At 48.0% G+C, this 6778-nt stretch overlaps 1 protein-coding gene across 1 annotated transcript in view; it reads left to right on the plus strand.

Moving 5' to 3' along the window:
- Nucleotides 1–6778, plus strand: part of Nckap5l (NCK-associated protein 5-like) — a 43904-nt gene that overhangs the window by 19640 nt on the left and 17486 nt on the right. The gene's annotated exons all lie outside the window — the stretch shown is intronic.

Below are 6778 nucleotides of genomic sequence, written 5' to 3' on the forward strand. Positions count from 1 at the left end.
AGACAAAACCGCACCCAGCTCAGTGCTGAATTCAAGTACCAGCTCAAAAACAAAACCAAACAAACCTAGACTCGTATTATTATTATTTTTTTTTTTTTTTGTCCGTCGTGGGGCTTGAACTCTGGGCCTGGGCGCTGTCCCTCAGCTCTTCAGCTCAAGGTGAGCGCTCTACCACTTGAGCTACAGCGCCACTCCCGGTTTTCTGGTGGTTTATTGGAGATAGGAGTCTCACAATCTTTCCTGCCCGGGCTGGCTTTGAACCGTGATCCTCAGATCTCAGCCTCCTGAGTAGCTAGGATTACAGGCGTGAGCCACCAGCGCCCGGCGAAAGGACAATTCTTTACAGGAAACTTCCAACTAATTATTGTAAAAGGAACAAGAGGAACACCAAAGTGGTTGTAGCAAAACATGATCCACTAATGAATTCTAAAATTAGTAGGTGAAAGTTTAAGGAGAAATTAGATAGTTGGATCAACTGGAAGTATTGCCTTCCAATATACTTGTTAATTACAAAAGGAAATCTAGTAACTTTTTTTTTTCCTGTCCATTGTGGGGCTTGAGGAAATCTAGTAACTTTGCGGTAGAGACACCACTTATTCAAGAGATGAAGCTTAAAAGCATCATCAGTAGTAAGGTATCTCCACCTTGTAATAAGCTCATAGAGAAAGACACTCTGTGGTGTTCTTCCCTCAAACCATGACTTCTGTTTGATCAGCAAGAACATCAGACAAAGCCAAGCACTGCTGGTGGCTCACCCCTATAATCCTAGCTACTCAGGAACCTGAGATCTGAGGATCCAGATTCAAAGCCTGCCGGTGCAGACAAATCTGAGAGACTCTGGCCTCTAATTAACCAGCAGGAAGCCAGAAGTGGAGGTATAGCTAAAAGGATAGAGCACCAGCCTGAAGCAAATAGAATCTAAACAAAAACTTAAGGTTCTGAGTTCAGGTACCAGTTTGAGCACACACACACACACACACACACACACACACACACACACAACTAGAGTTCTAAATGTGTTCATTCATTTGAAAATAACAGTAAACATATTTGTTAATATTTATGAAAACTTTATACATTTTTGAAATAAAAAAGGAGATGGGTAATGTCGGTGTTCTTCATTTTAAAAATCTCATGTCTGACTTAGCAAGACTCTCCTAGTGTGATCTCTTATAGCAGTCTCTGGGAAACGTTACTCTGCATTCAAGAGTAAGAATGATAAAGGCAGATACCTTTAATAGTCATATGAAAATAATTTTGACCTTGTTCACCCCTTGACAAGACCAGGGAGTTCCCAGGCTACTCTTGAGAACCGCTGTTCTAGAATAGCCTCCACTTAGTGCGAAGAAACTTGTCCCTCGGAAGTTGAGTGATAGGAAGTGGCGCTGTCACTCAAAGTGGTAGAGTACTAGCCTTTAGCAAAAAAGAGCTCAGGGACAGTGCCCAGGCTCTGAGTTCAAGCCCTACGACCAACAAAAGTAAAAAAATTGAGTGATTTGCCTGACGTCACACAGCAAGTAAGGAAATAGCAGAACTGGATTAGTCTATCTATCTTAGGCTCTGCTTTCCTGCTAGGGACTTTTCCTATTGCTTTAGCCAGGCACTGGCCTTTGGGGCCTGGGGCCTAGGGAGCTTGGCTGCAGAGCCCCTGGTGTAGAGCCCTATAAATAAACCCATTGTGTCTGAACCCCTTCCCTCTCCCCACCTCCTGCAGCTGCTATTTCTGTAGTTGGGTTATGCTCTGGACAGGGAACAGGAGGGCTCTGGGAGTGAAGATGAGGAATGCCCAGAAGTTTGGGGGTGAATAATAATGCACCATCCTTCCTCCTGCCATGCCTGGAAGGAAGGGCAAGGCCCGATGATGCAGTTGCTTCATTCTTGCTTCAAAAGAGCCTGCACCTTCATGGGAGGGTTGTGGAGTGCTTGTGAAGAGAAAGTTGAAGGCTTCCAGTGGGCTCCTTCCCCAGGGACAGTGACAGTAGTATGGAGCATAAAAGGAAATTCTTGCCTACCCTCTTCCCCTGTGGAAGGCTGAGACCAGTTTGAATTCTCAGAGCTAAAAGATACACTGGGCCAGAGATGAAGTGGTCACTGTCACCCCAGAATGCCCTGGCCTTGTCTTTTTATCCCTCCCCACATACCACAGCAGCTACTATGGCAGCTCAGGGCTGATTTGGAACAAAGGGGTGTTTGCTGTGGGTGCAGAAGTTGCTGTTTACAAGTAGATTCTTGGGTGTGACAGGCTGGGATTCCAGAAAACAGCTGGGAGAGGAGCTGAGGGGACCCGTTGGTGCTGTGGATGCTTTCTGTTATTCAAGTAGCTTCTTCATCTCTGCCTTCCTGCAGCTGCCCACCCCCTCCCCCACTCCCTAGCCCCTGGTTTCTCTCCCTGGAGGACTTTGGCGGGAACAGCTGGGAAATGAGGGACTCCACAGGAGCCAGAAAGCCTTGGCTGAGGACCAGGGCCAGGCTTGCTGCCACCTCTCTGGCCCCTCTGCCCTGGCTGGGGAAGAATGGGAGCTGCAGACCCTCTCCTTTAAAGGGAGATTCAGGGCTGAAGAGGTGGCTCAGTGTAACATGTGTGGGGACCTGGGCTGGAAGTGGGGGACAAGGACTCTAATCTACTAGGCCAAAGAGATAGCCAGCACCCAATTTACTCAGCAAAATCCCCAGATTACCCAGACACTCCTGAGCAGCAGTTATTCCTTGTCCCTGGCTGCCCCCAAAGTGCCCCCCCACACCCTCTAAAAGACAGCCAAAGAGCATGCTGTTGCCGCTGTTAGCCCTCCCTCCCTCCCCTAAGCACTGAGGTCACCTCCCTCTGAATCAGGCCTTTGTGGAGGGAAGGGCCTCTCATTGGCAGTTCTGGCGGGAGAAGCTTCCAGTTCAACTTAGACTTCCCAACCCCGGCAGCCCCATCCCTGAACAGCCTGGTCTGCCTGGGGTGTTCCAGACCCAACAGGAGTTGTGGAAACACATAGAGGAATGTCTGAGACCAGGGCCATCCTGGGAGAAGCAGGCCTGGGTGTTCCCTAGCTCCCAGTGGGGCTGGGAAGCTAATTACAGAGGTCACAGGAGGAGAGTGTTAAACCGCTAGGGGATGGGAGGGGAACACTTACACCCCACACAGCCTCTTGGGAACCGATTTAGGTTTGGCTTTTTCTTCTGAGATTTAGTCGTCAGGAAACCTAGTCTTGAAAGGCCAAGTTATTGATGAGGTTTGATTTGGAGCTGGTAGTGCCTCACTGAATTTGATATTCCAGTGGCATAGATACAGGAAGGTTTTTGGTTTTTTTTTTCTTTCTTTCCGTGTGTGTGTGTGTGTGTGTGTGTGTGTGTGTGTGTGTGTGTGTGTGTTGCATTCTACTGGTACTGGGCCCCAGTACTGGGACTTGAACTCAGGGCTTTGGGGCCTTTGAGCCATTCCTCCACTTCTAGGAAGGTGTTTTGGGTTTTTTGTTTTGTTTTGTTTTATTTTTGTCAGTCATGGGGCCTGAACTCTGGGCCTGGGTGCTGTCCCTCAGCTCTTCAGCTCAAGGCTAGTGCTCTACCACTTGAGCCACAGCACCACTTTGGCTTTATCCGCTTATGTGGTGCTGAGGAATCGAACCCAGGGCCTCATGCATACAAGGCAAGCGCTCTACCACTGAGCCACCTTCCCACCCCTGAAGGTGTTTTTTTGTTTATTTTGTTTTGTTTTTGATGACAGATAGGTCTCACTGGGTAGCCAGCTAGCCTTGAACTCAGTCTTTCCACCTCAGCCTCTCAAGTGCTAGGCTTGTAGGTTTGTGCCACCACACCTGGCTTGTTTTTTGTTGTTTTTGTTTTGTTTTGTTTTTGTTTTTTGGTGCTGATCTTGGGGCTTGAACTCAGAGCCTGTGTGATGTCTCTGAGCTTTTTTGCTCAAGGCTAACATTCTACCAGCTCCACTTCCTGACTTTTGCTGGTTAATTAGAGTCAAGAGTCTCACAGACTTTGCTGCCCATACTGGCTTTAAACCACCATCCTCAGATCTCAATCTCCTCAATAGTTAGGATTACAGGCCTAAGCGACGGGCACCTGGGTGTTGTTGTTGTTGTTTGCTTTTTGTTTTAAGTCTTAAGCTTAGTGCCAGGAGCCGGTGGCTGAGATCTGAGGATCATGGTTCAAAGTCAGCCCAGGCAGGAAAGTCCATGAGACCCTTATCTCCAATTAACCACCAGAAAACCCGAAAGTGGCGCTGTGGCTCTGTGGTTCAAGTCGTAGAGCACTTGCCTTGAGTTGAAGCACTCAGGACCAGTGCCTACGCCCCGAGTTCAAGCCCCATGACTGACAAAAAAAAAGTCTTACGCTTAGTTTGGTCCTATAGGCATATGCCCTTCTCCACCCTATCACCAAGTTTAAATGTAGTAGCTCCTTTCCTGTGACTCCTCACCAGTCTAGGCTAACAGCTTCCTCCCTCTACTGTGGCAGACCTGCAGACTCCATCCTGAGTTGGCTCAGACCGCTGTGGCATGTGAGCAGCATGAGAGTGACTCACAGCTTTCCTTTAGCCAACACTTCCGGAGCCTCTTGGGCACACAGAGCTGTGCAGGACAGCTTAGCCTCCAGGGCCGTAGAGCCAGGAGGGCCTCCTGTAGTGGGACTCCAGCATCTGCCTTAGGAGGCTGACAGTGGCTGGCTTTAGTGAGTGTGTTGGTGTTAAAAATCTAGTGCTCTGTCACTTTAGTCACAGCTCTACTTTGCTCTGTCACTTTAGTCACAGCTCTACTTCTGATTTTTGGTCATTAATTTGGTCATTAATCACAAACTTTCCTACCTAGGCTGGCTTTGAACCATGCATGAGCCACCAGCACCCAGCTGTAACCTTCATTGTTTAGTTGGATTATATTTTTGTGTGAAGAACACAAAACCATGGACTTCCCCTGGCTTTTAGATTTATCCTTTTCTGGTTCCTAGATGCTATCCTATTAATCCTCTTTCCTGGGAGTTGCCACCCAGTGGATTCAAAACACAATATCCAGAGACTGGAGTTGAGGGGTACAGGCAAAAGTGATCAGATTGTAAAGGCAACTTGAGCCCTTTTTAGGTTTGTAATCCCTTTGATTGTCAGAAGGAGAATGTTTTTTTCAAATATTTGTCATTTTATTCCCAGGCTTGTACATTTCTAAATGTATCAAACATAATAATGTCATGAACAAACCAAATCATATTCAATACATTCTTTTGTTGTTGTTGTTGGTCATGGGGCTTGAATTCTGGGCCTGGGCGCTGTCCCTCAGCTCTTCAGCTCAAGGCAAGCACTCTACCACTTGAGCTACAGCGCCACTTCCGGTTTTCTGGTAGTTTATTGGAGATAGGAGTCTCACGGTCTCTCCTGCCCGGGCTGGCTTTGAACCGTGATCCTCAGATCTCAGCCTCCTGAGTAGCTAGGATTACAGGCGTGAACCACCAGCACCCGGCTTATATTCACTACATTTTATAATGTTAAAATAACAAAAGACTGGGGCATGGCTCAGTGGGTAGAGCACTAGCCAATGAACAAAAGTATCAGGAACTGAATCCTGGTCTCAGACCAAAATAATAATAATAGACTTTAAATTGTTGTGGAATGTTAGCCAGGTGCAGTGGTGCATGCCTATAATCCCAACTACTGGGGGGTAGGGGACAGGAGGATCTCCAGTTCAAGATCAGCCTATGCAAAGGTAGGAGATTCTATCTCCAAAACAAAAAGGGGGGGGCTGGGAAGGTGGCTCAGTGGTAGAGCGCTTGCCTTGCATGCCTGAGGCCCTGGGTTCGATTCCTCAGCACCACATAAGCAAAAAAAAAAAGAAAAAAGCTGAAAGTGGTGCTGTGGCTCAAGTGGTAGAGCGCTAGCCTTGAGCTGAAGAGCTGAGGGACAGCGCCCAGGCCCAGAGTTCAGGCCCTAGGACCGGACCCCCCAAAAAAAAGGGTTTCTCCCTTTTTCTTGTTGTCCCTGGCCTCAAAACTTCTAGCTGTTCCTTTCTCTCTCTAGTGTAGTTGTATTGGCCCTGGGGCTGGCAATCTGGGAGGGGGAGGGTGTGTGTGAGAATAGAGCCTCAGAGGGCAGGCTAGGCCAGGCCAGTCCAGGCAGTACCTGAGATCTGCAACTAAGATCCCAGCGGGAGAGGCCTGTGACTTAGGCCACCTTGTATGAGCCAAGAATAGCAGGCTGCAGAACCTCAGACTTTGCCCTGCCCAGGTTAGCATGTAACCACGAGAACCTCTAGTTAATTCATGCTTTACACTCTTCATTATTATGCCCTGTCCACTACCCAGCTCACAAGCCAGGAAAGAGTTTCTCTAGATGAGTTAGGATTTTAACTCAGATCTGTCTGACTGCAAAGCTCCAGGACTCTGTAGACAGGCTCTTGCCTACAGGGGCCCTGCAGCTGAATGGAGCTTTCATGTAAGTTTTTCCATAGAGCTGGCTGGCCAAGTAAAACTTGGATGTATGTATGCAAAGAGGCTGCAGAGGAGAGAGACATCCAGGCCTGTCTGTGTGAACCAACCATGTGATTTGGGCAGCATCCTTTGCTTCCAGAGCCTGCTTCTTCTCCCAGGTCTAAGCTGCCCCCTGCCAAAGTTGTTAGGAGAACTAGATATGATACAGAAGAAAGTTGGAACACTACACAGCATGTGACACACAGTCAGTGTATGCCAGGGTGACTTCCTGTTCCTTAGTTTGTGCATCTAAAATGCAGGCATTGATAAGAGTATTTGCTTTGGGGCTGGGAAGGTGGCTCAGTGGTAGAGCGCTTGCCTTGCATGCTCAAGG

Source organism: Dipodomys ordii, unplaced genomic scaffold (assembly GCF_000151885.1).
Source record: "Dipodomys ordii isolate 6190 unplaced genomic scaffold, Dord_2.0 Scaffold42, whole genome shotgun sequence".
NCBI classification, from domain to species: domain Eukaryota; kingdom Metazoa; phylum Chordata; class Mammalia; order Rodentia; family Heteromyidae; genus Dipodomys; species Dipodomys ordii.